This window comes from Schistocerca piceifrons, chromosome 6 (genome assembly GCF_021461385.2).
Source record: "Schistocerca piceifrons isolate TAMUIC-IGC-003096 chromosome 6, iqSchPice1.1, whole genome shotgun sequence".
NCBI classification, from domain to species: domain Eukaryota; kingdom Metazoa; phylum Arthropoda; class Insecta; order Orthoptera; family Acrididae; genus Schistocerca; species Schistocerca piceifrons.
In genome coordinates, this window is record NC_060143.1 from 87,174,973 (window position 1) to 87,193,209 (window position 18,237).

The window sequence follows — 18,237 nt, forward strand, 5'->3', positions numbered from 1 at the left end:
TACCACAATCCCCACATGCTCTTTCTATTTCACATCGTTTTGTTACGTTACGCCCAGATATTTAAATGTTGTGGCTGTGTCAAGCAGGACACTACTAATGCTGTATTGGAACATTACGGGTTCCTTTTTCCTACTCATCCGCATTAACTTACATCTTTCTACATTGAGTGTTAGCTGCCATTCATCATACGAACAGAAATTTTGTCTAAGTCATCTTATATCCTCCTACAATCACTCAACTTCAACGCCTTACCGTACACCACAGCGTCATCAGAAAATTACCGCAGGTTGCTGTCCACCCTGTCCTCCATATTATTTATGTATATATAGAATAACAACGGTCCTGTCACACTTCCCTGGGGCACTCCTGAGGATATCCTTGTCTCTGATGAACACTCGCCGCCCAGGGAAACATGCTGGGTTCTATAACTTAAGAAGTCTTCGAGCCACAAACATATCTGTGAATCTACACTACTGGCCATTAAAATTGCTACACCAAGAAGAAATGCAGATCATAAACGGGTATTCACTGGACAAACATATTATACTAGAACTGACATGTGATAACATTTTCACGCAATTTAGGTGCATAGATACTGAGAAATCAGTACCCAGAACAACCACCTCTGGCCGTAATAACGGCCTTGATACCCCTGGGCATTGAGTCATACAGAGCTTGGATGGCGTGTACAGGCACAGCTGCCCATTCAGCTTCAACACGATACCACTGTTCATCAAGAGTAGTGGCTGGCGTGCCAGTTGCTCGGGCACCATTGACCAGACGTATTCAATTGGTGAGAGATCTGGAAAATGTATTGGCCAGGGCAGCAGTCGAACATTTTCTGTGTCCAGAAAGGCCCGTGCAGGACCTGCAACATGCAGTCGTGCATTATTCTGCTGAAATGTAGGGTTTCGCAGGGATCGAATGAAGGGTAGAACCATGAGTCGTAACACATCTGATGTGTAACTTCCACTGTTCAAAGTGCCGTCAATGCGAACAAGAGGTGACCGAGACGTGTACCAATGGCACCCCATACCATCACGCCGGGTGATACGCCAGTATGGCGATGACGAATACCTGCTTCCAATGTGCGTTCTCCGCGATGTCGCCAAACACGGATGTGACCATCATGCTTCTGTAAACAGAACGTGCATTTATCCAAAAAAATGACGTTTACCATTCGTGCACCCAGGTTCGTCGTTGAGTACACCATCGCAGGCGCTCCTGTCTGTGATGCAGCGACAAGGGTAACCGTAGCCATGGTCTCTTCCTGCAGATGGTTGTTGTCTTGCAAACGTCCCCATCTGTTGACTCAGGGATCGAGACGTGGCTGCACAATCCTTTACAGCCATGCGGATAAGATGCCTGTCATCTCGACTGCTAGTGATACGAGGCCGTTGGGAACCAGCACGGCGTTCCGTCTTACCCTCCTGAACCCACCGATTCCGTATTCTGCTAACAGTCACTGGATCTCGACCAACGCGAGCAACAATGTCGCGATACGTAAACCGCAAACGCGATAGGCTACAATCCGACTTTAATCAAAGTCGAAAACGTGATGCTATGCATTTCTCCTCCTTACACGAGGCATCACAATAACTTTTCACCAGGCAACGCCGGCCAACTGCTGTTTGTGTATGAGAAATCGGTTGGAAACTTTCCTCATGTCAGCACGTTATAGGTGTTGCCACCAGCGCCAACCTTGTGTGAATGCTCTGAAAAGCTAGCCATTTGCATATCACAGCATCATCTTTCTGTCGGTCAAATTTCGCGTCTGTAGCACGTCATCTTAGTGGTGTAGCAATTTTAATGGCCAATAGTGTAAAACCATGCGCTCAACGCTAGGTTATCAGCCCCTGATTCATGGGCATAACGTTCTCGGGTGCACTCGTGGTCTACGGGTTGCCAGCATGGTTGCTCAGCGTGTACGGTCAGAGGGTTAGCTGCCCTCTGTAGTAAAAAAAATTTAAAAAAGTGAGTGAATGGATCGACGATGAACTTGAAAGGGTGTAATGTTACGTCTCTCCCGAGCCAATGCAACGAACAGTAATGAACAAAATGAAATAAGAAAGGGGGTGGCGTCTCTGATTATTTATTTATTTAAACGTATGGCTAGGGACCCCGTCGGGCAGACCGTTTGCCGGGTGCCGGTATTTCAATTTGACGCCACTTCGGCGACCTGCAGTCGATGAGGACAGCACAACACCCAGTCCCTGGGCGGAGAAGATTCCCCGACCCAGCCGGGAATTTGACCCGGGCCCAGAGGATTGACAATCCGCTACGCTGACCATTCAGCTACCGGGGGGCGGACAAGCGCGCTGATTAGTAATCAAAACGTTCTTGGCCACGGGTTCGAAACCCACCACCGCTTAAATTTTGAATAAAAGTCATCAGCAGAGGCGGCTGAAGACTTCCGGCATAAGAAGTCAGAAGAACAGTTCAGTGATAGGGTGGTTCTCATCAGAGGCGACAGCAAACCGACACCATAAGCCGAAGATGAAGTGACAGAGGAAGTATATGAGAATACTGAACGGGTAAATCAGTACACAGAGGAAGAAAAAAATCTCATAGTCATGGAGGATTGGAATGCGTTTTCAGAGGAGGGAGTAGAAGAAGGGGTTACGGCAGAATATGTGCTTGGTACTAGGAATGAAGGAGGAGAAAGATTTATTGAATGCTGCAAGAAATTTCGGCTAGTAATAGAGAACACTCTGTTCAAGGATCATGAAAAAACGCAGGGCAGTACGGGAAGATTTCAGTTTGATTACGTCACAGTCCGACAAATATTCCAAAATCAGATACTGGATTGAAAGCCGTTCCCTGGAGCAGGTGTAGACTCAGATCACAATTTAGTAGTGATGAAAAGTAGGCAGAAGTTTAAGAGACTAGTCAGAGAGAATTAATGCTTAAAGAAGTGGGATACGGAAGTACTAAGGAATGAAGAGACTCGCTTGAAGTTCTCTGAGGCTGTAGACATTGTGATAAGGAATAGGTTAGTAGGTAGTTCAGTAGAAGAGGAATGGGCAACTCTAAGAAGGGCAATCATAGAAGTTGGTACAAAGAAGGTAACTGCGAACAAACCACTGGTAACACAAGAAATACTTCAGTTGATCAATGAAAGAAGGAAGTATAAAAATGTTCAAGGAAATTCAGGAACGAAATAAATAAGAAGTGCGGGGAAGTTAAGACGAAATGACTACGTGGAAAATGTTAAGAAACCGAAAAAGAAATGATTGTCTGAAGGACCGACTCACCATATAGGAAAGTCAAAACAACTTTTCCTGAAACTTACAGCAAGGGCTGAAATATAAACAATGCAATGGGAATACCACTGGCAAATCTAGAGGATGGGGCGGATAGGTGGAACGAATACACTGAAGGCCTCTGTGAGAGAGATGACTTGTCTGATGAAGTGATAGAAGGGGAAACAGGAGTTGATATAGAAGAGATAGGAGGTCCAGTAATAGAATCAGAGCTTAAAAGAGCTCCGGAAGACTTAAAATCAAATAAGGCAGAAGGGATAGACAACATACCATCTGAATTTCTTAAAATCATTGGGGGAAGTGGTAACAAAATGGCTATTCACTTTGGAATGTAGAATGTATGAGTCTGGCAATATGGCATCTGAATTTTGGAAAATACCATCCATACAACTCCGAAGATTGCAAGAGCCGACAGGTGCGTGAACTATCACACAATTAGCACCACAGTTCATGTACCCGAGTTGCAGACAGGAATAATATACAGAAGAATGGAAAAGAAAGTTGAGGATATTTTAGATGACAATCAGTTTGGCTTTAGGAAAGACAAAGCTACCAGAGAAGCAATTCTGACCTTGCGATTGATAATGGAAGCAACACTAAAGAAAAATGGAGGTACATTCACAGGATTTGTCGACCTGGAAAAAATGTTCGGCAATGTGAAATGGTGCAAGATGTTTGTAATTCTGAGAAAAATTAGCGGTAAGCTAAAGGGAAAGACGAGTAATATACAATACGTACAAGAACTAAGACGGAATAATAAGAGTGGAAGACCAAGTACAAAGACCTCATATTCAAAAGGGTGTAAGAGAGGGATGTAGTAGCATTTCGCCCCTCCTGTTCAATCCATACATCGACGATGTAATGACGGAAATAAAAGAAAGATTCAAGAGTGGAATTAAAATTCAAGATGAAAATGTATAAACGATAAGATTCGCTGATAACATTGCTATCCTCAGTGAAAGTGAGGAAGAATCACAGGATCTGATGAATGGAATGAATATTCTAAGGAGTAAAATATATGGGTTAAGAGAAAATAGTAGAAAGATTAAAGTAATAGAAAGCACTCCGTCATCAGGCTACATGTGGCCCACCGGGACCATCCGACCGCCGTGTCATCCTCACTGAGGATGCGGATAGGAGGGGCATGTAGTCAGCACAACGCTCTCCCGGTCGTTATGATGGTTTTCTTTGACCGGAGCCGCTACTATTCGGTCGAGTAGCTCCTCAATTGGCATCTCGAAGCTGAGTGCACCCCGAAAAATGGCAACAGCGCATGGCGGCCCGGATGGTCATCCATTCAAGTGCCAGCCACGCCCGGCAGCGCTTAACGTCGGTGATCTGACGGGAACCGGTGTATCCACTGCGGCAAGGCCGTTGCCAAAGTAACAAGAAGTAGCGGAAATAAGAACAGTGAAAAACTAACCACCAGTATTGGTACTCACGAAGTAGATTAAGCTGAGGAATTCTGATACCTAGGCAGCAAAATAATTCGTGATGAACGGAGCAAAGTGGACGTAAAAAGTAGACTGGCACCGGCGAAAAGAACATTCTCCTGACCAAGAGAAATCTACTAGTATCAAACGTAAACCTTAATTTGAGGAAAAAAATTCTGAATTGATTGTGGAAAAACCGGAACAGAAGAGTAAAAAAAAAATGAGATGTGTTGCTACAGAAAAATATTGAAAATTAGGTGGGATGGCAAAGTAAGGAATGAGAAGGTTCTCTGCAGATTCGGTGAGAAAGGAGTATATGGAAAACACTGAAAAGAAGAAGGGAAAGGATGGTAGTATATCAGTTAAGACGTCAGGGAATAACTTCCATGGTATTAGAGGGAGCTGTAGAGGGTATAAATTGTAGAGGAAGACAGAGATTGGAATAATCCAGCAAATAATTGACGACGTAGGCTGCAATTGCTACTCCGAGATGAAATGGTTACAGATTTCAGGCTTTTCACTCAAAAGTACCACGAAGAAGTTGAAGTTCTTGACATTTGGTGACAGAGAAGATCTCATCCTTGTCACAGTACGGGAGGTACGTTCTCGTTACGGTAAGGTGGAACAACTTGACGATTTGAAGTGCTTGGCCAAAAATCCAGTACGTTCTTTGGAGACACTATTGTAGAAAGTGACACAAAATTCAGACTAACCGTCTGTTGTCTTAAGCTTGTTTCATCCATCTTTCTTGTGGAGTTGGGACAGCGGCTGACAGCATAAGTGATGGAAATTGAACACCACAGCCAGATTTTCAGACTATGAAAACTCAAATGTAGTGATCAAAACTAATCGTCAGATTAATAACAGGTCTGTGGTGTTCCATTTCCATTACTTATTTGTCATTTTGGCCTACCTTCTTGTTTTTGAGTGTCTTAATGGTTCAAATGGCTCTGAGCACTATGGGACTTAACTGCTGAGGTCATCAGTCCCCTAGAACTTAGAACTACTTATACCTAAGGAACCTAAGGACATCACACACATCCATGTCCGAGGCAGGATTCGAACCTGCGTCCGTAGCGGTCGTGCGGTTCCAGACTGTAGCTCTTAGAACCGCTCGGCCACTCCGGCCGGCTTTGTCTTAATGTGCAAGAGTTAACGTCACAATGTCTCGCTCTGTGTGCCAATAACCCTGCCAAATGTTTCACCAGTCTGCAGGTAAGCTCACTGATGATGGACCTAAGGGGTGTGTTTTCGGCAAATTTTGACACCCCCTTACCCTTCCAAATAAGTAGCTCACTTTCAGAACTTGTCACAGCAAGATGATTTATGGCACCTATCATTTGAATTTTGATGTCTCATCGGTTGATTAAGAACAGAAGCGTTGTGACACAGCTAGACTTACTATTTTTATCACTGCATTTTCGGAATCGGAAGTGAAAATCAAATCTGAACCCCTTGACGACGAATACGGGGGGACAATTAAAGAGGCACGCGCTACGGAAATAAAACCGCTGGTTTCCGGGAATTTAACTGATTTATTGAATGTTTTGACTAACGAAATCAAGGCTCAGTCTAGCAAGATAGAAACTCAATCGGCAGAAATTAAAGCTCAGTCTGCCAAGCAAGAAGCTCAGTCTGAAAAAATTGACGGGAAGCTAGACAATCAGAACAAAGCTATTAATGTTGGAGTTGTTAACACAAAATTTGATAAAATCGAAGAAGATATTGTTGTAATTAGTACCGAAATCGGTAATCTTAAACAGGAAATGATAGACGTTTAGGCGGAAATTGCGAGCATAAATACTCGTTTTGACTCGGAAATTAGCAGAATCGAGAAAAGTGTAGGAGAAGCAGTTGCTCCGATCATCGAGAATAAGGTGACGGAACAAATTCAATTAGTGAAAAAAGAGGATCAACAGAAGGTGAAAACTTTAAAGGCTTTAGTGTCCGAAGTAGATACTAAAGTGAGGAAGCAGGCTAATACCTGCGAAGGGAAAAAGAGGGAAGTGGAAACGCTTGCGACAACCACTTGCCAAGTAATTACGAGAGTGTCGGAATTAGAAAAGAAACTTGACCAAAAACAGAGCTATGTGCCAATCTGTGCACATAGTTCGGAATTGTTGACGAAAGGGGAGCGGTTCGATCCCTTGAAAAAAGGCGGTATACACGCGACGGATTTCATTAAAAATTGTGAAAGAGTTTTACTCAGATCATGGACTAATGAGAGAAAAATTAATGCGGTTATTGACGTGTTGGCTGGTGATGCCAAGCGTTGGGGCTTGAACCTAAACATCACGAACCTGACTTTCGACGAGTTTAAACATTTGTTTCTGGCTGAATACTGGTAAGAGCAGAAACAACAAAGTGTCTGGCGCGAATTTATCGTATCGAGGACTTTCGATGCGAATTCGCGTGGCTCGATGAAGGAGTTTTGTGAGGGCTGGATCCGCAAGTTGGAATATTTGCGTGATCGCCGCACGGAATCCGAAATAGTCTGGGAACTCTACAAGAAGCTTTCAGAACGATAACCATGGGAATAATGCATACCGCAACCCTGGCAGCAATAACAATAATGGTTCGGACCGTAACAACAATCGATATAATGCAAATAATAACAGGAATGACGGAAACCAGTATCATACTAAGGTGATATGGGCTTCACAGAATAGTAATAACGCCAGAGTGTGTGATAAGCCACCTCAGCAGCATCCGGGGAGCATATCTGCTGGGACGAGACAGGGAAACCATTTGCCGCGCCGGTGAGGGGCCGACCGGGCGTGGAGAAATTTTGGCGGCCCAATAACAGGAGAAAACCCAGGTGTTATCGTTATGAAAATTCCGTATGGAATAATGAACGGCGGGAGAGTGTGCCAGTGTTAAGAGAAAGGAGTGCGCCCACAAGTAGCAGATCAGCTGTAGACACGGCAGTAGAAAATACATTAGAATAACACGTCCGTCATTGAGCGAGGGGATGCAGGGAGGGATGAGGTCTGGTTAAGGCAGTTCGGTCGCTTATACGACGAACTAAGAGATTATAGGGGCTTGTACGGGAGAAGTGTTTGTGGGGAGCGCGGGCAGGATTTGCCGCGTCTCGTCCCGCAGGAAGATAGTGTTTGTGAAGTGATAGAAAGTTCTGGCCCTAACCGGCAGACTTTACCAAAAATAGTTGCTATTAATGGGGAGCTCGAGCAACATTCTTCGTGTTTCATCCCGCGGGAGTTGGATGTTGAAGTAGTAACGGGAAGTTCTGGCACTAACCGGCAGACCTTACCGTAAGTTATAGTGGTGGAAGTAGTCGACCCATCCGACGCAAAACTCCAGTTTAAACATTGCGAGAGTATTAAGGAGAAAAATTACGAAAATTTTAGTGATAGCCGGACACGATTGGTAGAAAAGTACGTAGATTACAGCGTGTATGAGGTTAGAGCTGACGTTATACGGTCTGACGGTAGTAGTGTGGGTTGCGCAGATCCAGAGGAAGTAATTGCAGATACTTCTGGGCACATTCCTCCAGGTAGATTGTCAGATGAGATCAATCTGACCAAAGAGGAACCAACGAAGGCGATAATTAGTGAAATGATAGCAAAGCAATACTCACTAGTTGACGAGTTACAGGAAAAGGTTTCGGTATTGGAGACGAACCTACAGACTAAGCCTCAGGACAAACGTGTTGAAATTAAAACTGTATGTGAACAGATGCTGAAAAAGCCGCCAGATAAGCCGGATTTAGGATCAAAGCCGGATGGTTTTTTCTGGAATGACCTGGATATAGACGAGGATTTATTGTGGGAAAAAAAGAAACAGTCGAGGATAAGTGTAGACAGATAGTAGTGTCTGTTAATATGCACGGCCTACAACTAAACGTGTTGATTGACACCGATGCAGAACTGAGTGCTGTATCTGGGAAAATATTTCAGTTACTGAAAGACAGACCTGGTATCGTAGTTACGCCAGTAACAGGAGTGAAAATTATCCGTGCTATTGGGAAGGCCAGTAAACTGGTCACAAAACAGATTTTTGTCAACTTCGACATATGTGGGGCATGATTTGAACAAGAGTTTGTCGTCGTGCCAGACTTAACTACGGAAGTGATTATCGGATTAGATTGGCTAATAAAGTACCGTGCAGTAATTAATTGCGAAAGCAAAACTCTGACATGTACGTCACAGGATAGAACAATAGTAGTTAGTTTTGACGAGGCAGGAGACAGTGTGCATAGGCAATACCAGCCTATACACATTGTTAACTGGCCGGATGCCATTTACGTAGGAATGAATTTGAACTACTGTAACATGAGGAATCTCGGCATTGACAATAGTGTAGAAAGTGAATTGGAAAGTATTGCAGATGGTGTGTCAAACGTAACACACGAACAAAGACGAGGCCTGTATGAAGTAATAATGAAGAATAAGAGTATGTTTTCAGACAAACCGGGACTTGTGGAAGAGATAATCAAATTCCCTCCACGGATTGACATTAGTATTGGTGTGAAAAAAGATCGTTTGCGAGAAATAATGAAGCTAAAAGCCGATGCTCGCATACGTCGTCATGACACTAAAACGCGTTTTGCTAAGCTTGCAATCGGAGACTTAGTACTTGTAAAAGCTCATGAGAAATCGAGCGAGATAGACAATGAAATCTCTAAATTTAAGTTTGTTTATATAAAGTCATTGGTATACCTCACACAAATGCTTATTACTTAGAGCATCCAAGCTCTGGAAAACTATTAGGTATAAGGAACATTGTAGACTTGAAATTGTACCAACCAGGATTGATTAATACCACAGAATGGGTAATTTGTACAATATGTAAATATAGAGTGTAAGATTTAAGGATTTGCTAGGTTGCCATGCTTTTGCCTGACCAAGAGGTCATTAAAGAAGTTGTAATCAATAAGCAATTAATTTTGATTAAATGATTTAAGAGTAACTGATTATTAATCAATTGAAAAATCCAAGCTGCTATTTTAAGTTTTCAGCTGAGTCACAGTAGATTAAGGAATGTAAATATGATTTTGTAACTAGCTGTAAGATTTCATGGATATGTGTTTACTAGTCATTACCGATGTACTTAGACGCTGTTTTAAGTTTCAGGCTAGTACATGCGTGTGATGATGGACAGTGTTGAGTTATCCGCTGTGATAGTATTAATGGACTCCTTGAGATTACTCGGGAGTGAGGTTTCCGAAAGAATTCAGTGAAACGGACGTTCTGGAAACGCCGTTACACAGGCGAGTGAGATCAAGCGTGCCGCACAGGTGGGCGCAACAATACTGGCGAGGCAGAGCCGCAGTCGGCTCTTGTGCCGCTCTCGGCATTCTTTGTACTTGCTGGTACGGAAGGCGGAGTTGTTTTTCTTCCCGGACAGCTGATGTGAAATAATTCTGCTGTCACTATTTATGTTTTTTTCGATCTGCTGTGTATTATTTCCTTGTTCAGCGTTGAGTGAACTCTCATGACAAGAATATTAATTATGAAAAGGTTATATAAAATGTATATTCTATGTAATTAATTATTAATTTGCGTATTTTGATCTACCTTTTAATGACACCATGTAGTCTGATTAATTTTGTAAATAGTATTCCATTTCTTGATACTGTTTGGAATTATGCTGATTTTAGAATAGCTAAACCATTTTCTATGTTTTCTATGAATTTTAATGTTGTCAACTTGTTTGAAGATATGACGTTTCTGTGTCTTAATATATTGTAACTGTTTTACTATATATATGCTGGGTCTGGCCTAGGGAAAACTATGCTATCGAACGATTACATCGATAGGTCGTGTGGAGAACCAAAGTGTTTAGGATGTTTGGTAGTGTTAACTCTGCTGCATGGAGCGCGGGTAGAGGGGGGTCTGGCTGGAGTAGGGCGGTGGAGCAGGTGTGCTGTGTGACGCTCCCGCGAGTCGCCGCGCTTTTGGGGTTTGGCAGCATGTAATTGCGCTCGACTTGCTATGATAGTTTCTGACGCGGCGTCGCGGACGGGAATCATTAGCTGGCGCACATCAAGAGCCCGTTTCGCCTGGTGACAGTGTCGAGAATAAGGTGCGCCAACATCCAGCTTCTGCAACATCGACGGCCGACAATGAGTGACTGTCGCCACCTCCTCGACCGACGACTTCAAACCTTCAATCAACCAACAAGGAAGACTGGAAGCATGTAAAGTCTTAGAACTGTATGGCAGACCTCAGCTTTTAAAATTGTTCCATTTTCATCAAGAAGTACAGCAACTTAGCGTGAACCTTTGTTGCTCATTGTCCCAAATGCATTACTAAGCAGGGTCCCTTCCTTTTCCGGAATGAACCCGAGCGTCGTTGAAATTCATACGCCAGCATTAAAGTAATATCATTCCATTTCACTGCTTTAATTTCAAAGTTCAGTTAAAGTGTTCAAAGCTGGCTATAATATTTAGATTACACAAGCATAAATTAAGAGTGCGAGTTTTGTTACCATATTTTAGCTTACCTGTAACTGCAGCTCAGCTTGGTACGTACTAAATCTTACTGTTGTTAATTGTTCAGAATCATTTAATTCAAGTTCAAAGCTAAATCTCTTATTTCTAAATTGTGTAGATTCAAGCAGCTTTTGAAATGATTCTTGAGGTAGCCCATGACAAACCTTATTTTATTGAATTTCGTAGTGCTTCAGAAACAAAGTTCACTATTAATTTCAGTCACTAAATTAACTTTCAATTTTCCGGTTTTATTGATTCTTTTGCTAAAGTAAGTCAGAGTGTAGCGAAATTTATTACTTCTGACAAACATTCAGTTTTCACACAACACGTGTCAACCTTCAGTTGCCACGCTTTTAGTGCTAATTATATGTGCATTTTTCTTTATTAATTTTACCCTTTTCTCAAAATTAATTCCCACCGATTTCATTTGCATTTTTCCTTTCATTTAGATGTAACCCTTTCCTCCCTCTTTACCGACAAATTAACTTCGGTGACGATTGCTTTTTCCAAATTTCCATTAGGTGCACGCGGTTTAATTTTTCACTGTCATTAGGGTCGATAAGTTAGGGGGAGGTTACAAACTAAAGTCTTTGAAAGTCTAAGCCAACAAGTGTCAACACATGACAAAAATAAAAACGGAAGGAGGAAGTTACTGAAGCCACTGATTTATTTTGTTTTACGCGTCTGGTTCCGCTGAGGGGTAAATTTCCAGGGTATGGTACGTGTCAGTACATGAAATTACAACAGAAACATAGTAGATATAATGTGTATGAATCCTAAGACAACAAGCCATAAGTTTACGCAAACGCAATCAACAGTGTAACACAGGAACTATCTAAATTTTTCAAGAAGCTTCTCGACAGAATAAGAGCGTGACTCATGAGGAACCTCTCCTGTCTGGGTTTGAAAGCGTGGGTTACTGCTAAGATTTTGAATTCTTGTGGTAGTTTATTGGAAATGGATAAAACAAAATACCGCCCGTCTTTCTGAACGACAGCCAAGGGGGTGCGATCCAAATGCAGATTGGATTTGTGCCTAGCATTAACTGAGTAAAAGCTGCTAATTCTTGGGAATAAGCTGACACTGTTAAGAATAAAGAAACCCAATGTCGGTATACCCAGACTAAGGAAGTGAGTCGACAATATGTTTGCGAACTTACACTACTTATTGCCCGAACCGCCCGTTTCTGATCAAATAGAAGTTTTAACAATTGTAGTTAAACCTTTTCACTCAGGAGTGAAGGTGATTTAAACCACACATGTCCTATTGCGATTAATGAGAGTGAGGAAGGGCAATTGTTAGTGTGTTTCAAACAAAACTATGTCGACATCAATAGCTGGGATCATGGGATATTCAGTGTGCAACAAATAACCACCAATAACTAAGAAACACGATGGCATGAAAATCATGACACCAAAAGACTTGGCATTGAGCAAAAAAGGAGATAAACTGAATCAGAAGAAGTAAGGGATTTCGAGGAGATATTACGCCTTACTCACGGTGTAGTGTTGGCAGAAGAGCCAACACTGTGTTTCTAGAGGAGGCCGAAATGCACGTGTTTAATTACACGCTGACTGGCGTTAGGTCTGGAACAGGACAATATCTTGAGAAATGCAAATAAAGTACGTAGATGAAGTAATACTTAACTTTAATCCACAATTGTAGAACATCTCTCTTGATGATACATGCTTCACATAATAAAGATCAATTGAATACGGCGCCTTGCTAGGTCGTAGCAAATGTAGCTGAAGGCTATGCTAACTATCGTCTCGGCAAATGAGAGCGTAGTTGTCAGTGAACCTTTGCTGTGAACGTCGGCTGTACAACTGGGGCGAGTGCTAGTAAGTCTCTCTAGACCTGCCGTGTGGTGGCGCTCGGTCTGCTATCACTGACAGTGGCGACACGCGGGTCCGACGTATACTAATGGACCGCGGCCGATTTAAAGGCTACCACCTAGCAAGTGTGGCGTCTGGCGGTGACACCACACACGGTATGCTGATGTAGGTGCACGCAGAGCATTTAATGAACTGGATAACAGTGATAGTAGGAGACAACCTGTGTTATGTTAGAGGAACACCTTGTTTCCTAACTCCACAAGCAAACAACACCCACACATATGTATTTATCAGTTGGAGTATGCTTTGCCAATGTTACGGAGTCCTTTACTTAAAATATTATTTGTTTGCATCATCTCGGAGGAAGTGTCACCCCAAGTAGATACACTGATCTGAGAATGTGGAAGTTATGCATAGTTTCTATTTGCTTTTGTAAGTGAATTATGATCTTAGAGCAGGATCAAGTGAAATTAAGTATCCTAATGATGGTGGAATATGGTGATTCCCATTAAAGTAATCCCATTTTCTGTCAGTATAGTGAGACAATCAGTATTTGGACATACCATAGGACTCTCCTGAGTTTGTGACGATTTCTCTAACGAAACTTCCATTTCGACTGTAGTGGGAGATTGTAATCACAGAACTTAATATGAATGATATCAGATTCTTTAATTCTTTGCTGCAAGAATTAGGGTATGATCAGAATGTCGAAGTGCGTGAGGCGAAGTGATAGATGGGAAGTAACTACCCAACAGACTGTTAAGTTGTGGAACTGAGAAATTAGTGACCACAATATCCCCCACGTCAGAATAATTACGAACGGAGCCATAACTTATGGAAAACAGTCGCTATTCTCGAAAGAAGTTTAACAACAGGCTTGATCTTGGCAGTAATGGGATGCTATCAACTCATCATGTGTCACCAAGAATCATAGAAATACAAACAACTCATCTGATGAGCAATGGGTGAATTGGAGGAGAGAATGAAGATATGAGAAACTGACTATTAGAAAATAAAGATGGTGATGCCAAAATCGATTAAGAGGGCCTAGTATGATAGTACATACATTTTGAGGAAATAATAGATGTTCCCACAAGAGGATGAAGATGAAACAGCAAGTTAACCATTGAGCACTCAGAGTAGATATTAACAGTATTTTATTTTATTTACAAGTCAAGTTCCGTAGGACCAAACTGAGGAGCAAATCTCCAAGGTCACAGAACGTGTCAGTACATGAAATTACAACATAAAAATAATAACAGACAAAAATAAAATGTTTATGAACCCGAAAAAAGTCAAGCCATAAGTGTAAGTAAACACAATCATCAATACAACAAGAATCAGCTTAATTTTTCAAGAACTCCTGGAGAGAATAGGAATGACCCATGAGGAAATTTCAGTTTCGATTTGAAAGTGCGTGGATTACTGCTAAGATTTTTGAATTAGATTGGTAGCTTATTGAAAATGCATGAGGCAGCATCCTGCACACCATCCTGCACAAGAGTTAAGGAAGACTGATCCAAATGTAGGTTTGATTCCTGCCGAGTATTAACTGAGTGAAAGCTGCTTATTCTTACGAATAAGCTCATACAGTTTACTTTAGACAGAGGTAGTTTGTGTCAGTCATTAGTAGTGGTATCTTTGAACTTTGCAGGAAGAGGCATGGCCTGTAATTCTTCAGAGAAGTAGATTTAGAGGCGTCATAACATGAAAAAGCATGGAAGTCAGGAGACAAAATAGGATTGAATTTTTATGTCAATCTCATATAATGAGATTAAAAGACGCGGACGAGTATCCAATCGTGTGCCATGCGACCAAATAACCAAAGGAAGGACTGGGCCGGTTTTTGTTCATTTGCACGTAGTTGGTGGGTAGGTAACAGACTTTATTGAACAGAAAGTTTGCCTTGACAGTACAAACTCGTAATCATTAACAATTTATGAGTTTTTTATAAAAACACTGATAACAACCTAGCCAGATAAAATTTTTCACATACAGCCTGAAGGCCGAATACAAAAAACAAACTAAGAAGGAAATACAACAATTTCGCAAAGCTAACCGCCAGAAGAACTGATTTTAAGGAACAGCAAACAACAGCCAATAAAGCCTGAAGGGCTGATTCGAACAACAAATAGCAAACTGCAACCACTAACGCCTGAAGGGGTAATTAAAGAAATTCAATTAGAACTCAGTAACTAGTACTTTAAAAGTTAATTTTGAAACAGGCCTGAAGGGCTATCGTAAACACATGCCATTTGATAACAAGGTATTTGAATGAATAGTTAACAAGACACTTTAAACAGAAGAAAAAGGTTTAATGAAGGAATCACCGTAATAGGTAGACTTTAAAAGTTCCCCAAGTGATAATTACAATCGGCGATGAAATAAGTGAATATTTGGTTCTCAATTCTAAATTAGTGCGAGCTGCTTCACATTTCACTCATACATGACCTGCCCGGTAAGCTAATCGTGGGAGTGTCCACAAGTTTACAACAGACTAAAAATTTCATTACCAGCCGGTACTGACAAATACAATAGTAACAAAAATGAGAACTTAAACTTAATGATACTAGCCACACTTTAATAAGCTGGCGCCGCATGAAAACATTTTGTTACTGAAATTTAAGTTCGTGGTCCCAGGCGCCAGTTACACACATACGAGACACCAACAAGCCAGACATGTGGTACACAGCGAACAGCCCCTCCGAGAAGTTGTTAAAGAAACAACATAAAATGTTTTAACATAGGGAGGGGCAGATTGAGCCGACACAGATCAGATCAATAGGTACAGTCAGGCAATTCAAATTGCAAAACGACTAACTACACTACTGGCCATTAAAATTACTGCATCAAGAAGAATTGCAGATGATAAACGGGTATAAATTGGACAAATATATTATACTAGAACTGACATGTGATAACATTTTCACGCAATTTGGGTGCATAGATACTGAGAAATCAGTACCCAAAACAACCACCTCTGGTTCAAATAACGGACTTGATACGCCTGGCCATTGAGTCAAACAGAGCTCGGATGGCGTGTACAGGTACAGCTGCCCATGCAGCTTCAACACGATACCACTGTTCATCAAGAGTAGTGACTGCCGTATTGTGACGAGCCAGTTGCTCGGCCACTATTGACCAGACGTTTTCAATTGGTGAGAGATCTGGAGAATGTGCTGCCAGGGCAGCAGTCGATCATTTTCTGGATCCAGAAAGGCCCGTACAGGACCTGCAACATGCGGTCGTGCATTATCCTGCTGAAATGTAGGGTTTCGCAGGGATCGAATGAAAGGTAGAGCCACAGGTCGTAACACATCTGAAATGAAACGTCCACGTTCAAAGTGCCGTCAGTGCGAAAAAGAGGAGACCGAGACGTGTAACCAATGGCACCCCATATCATCACACCGGGTGATACGCCAGTACGGCGATGACGAATACACACTTCCAATGTGCGTTCACCGCGATGTCGCCAAACACGGATGCGACCATCACGATACTGTAAACAGAACCTTGATTCATACGAAAATATGACGTTTTGCCATTCGTGCACCCAAGTTCCCCGTTGAATACACCATCGCACGCGCTCCTGTCTGTGATGCAGCGTCCAGGGTAATCGAAGTCATTTCCTCCAAGCTGATAGTCCATGCTGCTCAAACGTCATCTAACTGTTGGTGCATATGGTTGTTGTCTTGAAAACGTCCCCATCTGTTGACTCAGGCATCGAGAGGTGGCTGCACGATCAGTTACAGCCACGCGGATAAGATGCTTGTCATCTCGACTGTTAGTGATACAAGGCCGTTGGGAACCAGCACGGCGTTCCGTATTACCCTCCTGAACCCACCGATTCCGTATTCTGCTAACAGTCACTGGATCTCGACCAATGCGAGCAGCAATGTCGCGATACGTAAACCGCAATCGAGATAGGCTACAATCCGACCTTTATCAAAGTCGAAAACGTGATGGTATGCATTTCTCCTCCTTACACGAGGCATCACAACAACGTTTCACCAGGCAACGCCGGTTAACTGCTGTTTGTGTATGAGAAATCGGTTGGAAACTTTCCTCATGTCAGCACGTTGTAGGTGTCGCCACCGGCGCCAACTTCGTGTGAATGCTCTGAAAAGTTAATCATTTGCATATCACAGCATCTTCTTCCTGTCGGTTAAATTTCGCGTCTGTAGCACGTCATATTCGTGGTGTACCAATTTTAATGGCCAGTAGTGTAGAACGGCTGGCGATAGCGGTAGAATCTTGAGGAGGTGGTGCAAATTTTCGCAGTAGTCTGCAGAAGGAAATGATAATCATGCTCACCTTAGCAGCAGCCTGCTGATATCAACGCTGATCTAGCAAAACCGGAATGGATAGCCTCTAACGAATCCCGCCTGTGTGTCTCGCACAGTTCCTTATGGGTTGCAACTAGCACAGTGCACCATGCCAAAACCCCATACTGAAACCTCCACAAGAAGCGGCGTACGGCGTACACTTTCCTCTCTTCCTGATACAGCCCACTACTTCCGGCTAAAGGCATACAACCCGCAACATACACGCTATCGCGTGCCATGCCAATTCAGAACTCACTGCATGGCCGTTCGCACTGACAGCCAAGGCGCCACTCTCCACTGCACGCCCTTCCGAAGACTCTCCCCCTGCGCTCACTAAGCTCTCTGACAAAGATCACTAGCCACAAATAGGATAGATAAACTAACCATTTGCCGATGGCGATCAGCGATCCGACTCACAGTTCAAACATCTCGATGGTACCATCCTTGACAGCATATGGAACACTAGGTTTGGATTTTTAAGCCAGTGTCGAAGTTGAGATTGTGTAAGAAAAGGTGGATCATTAGGATTCGTAGTCACTTCAGGACTGGAGCTGGATGACAGTATGATTGAACAAGGTGTAAATTGTAATAGTGTCAGGATGGGTGCAGTGATTAACGATGAAGTGAGTCATTAGGAGCGTCAAAGTAGGAAATTAATTAATAGGTATACTAAACTTATACACAGAGATGTTTTCGGAATTTCACAATAAGATTTAGAGGCGTTTAGGAGAATTTAGTAGCACCACAAGCTCTTTGTCAGATCATATACAATCCCTTTCATATACGAAAAAAGAGCAGAAGATGGCCTTTAGTCGATTCTTACTCAAATCATAATAGAAGCAGCTGTCATTTCATACAACAGCTTTCTTTTATCGGTGCCCAAGAAGGGTGCTCCATCCTTATAATTCTTGATTCCAGGAAGATAA

At 42.5% G+C, this 18,237-nt stretch overlaps 1 pseudogene; it reads right to left on the bottom strand.

Moving 5' to 3' along the window:
• Positions 1-4,525: 4,525 nt before the first annotated feature.
• Positions 4,526-4,643, bottom strand: LOC124803603 (annotated as a pseudogene).
• Positions 4,644-18,237: the final 13,594 nt, after the last annotated feature.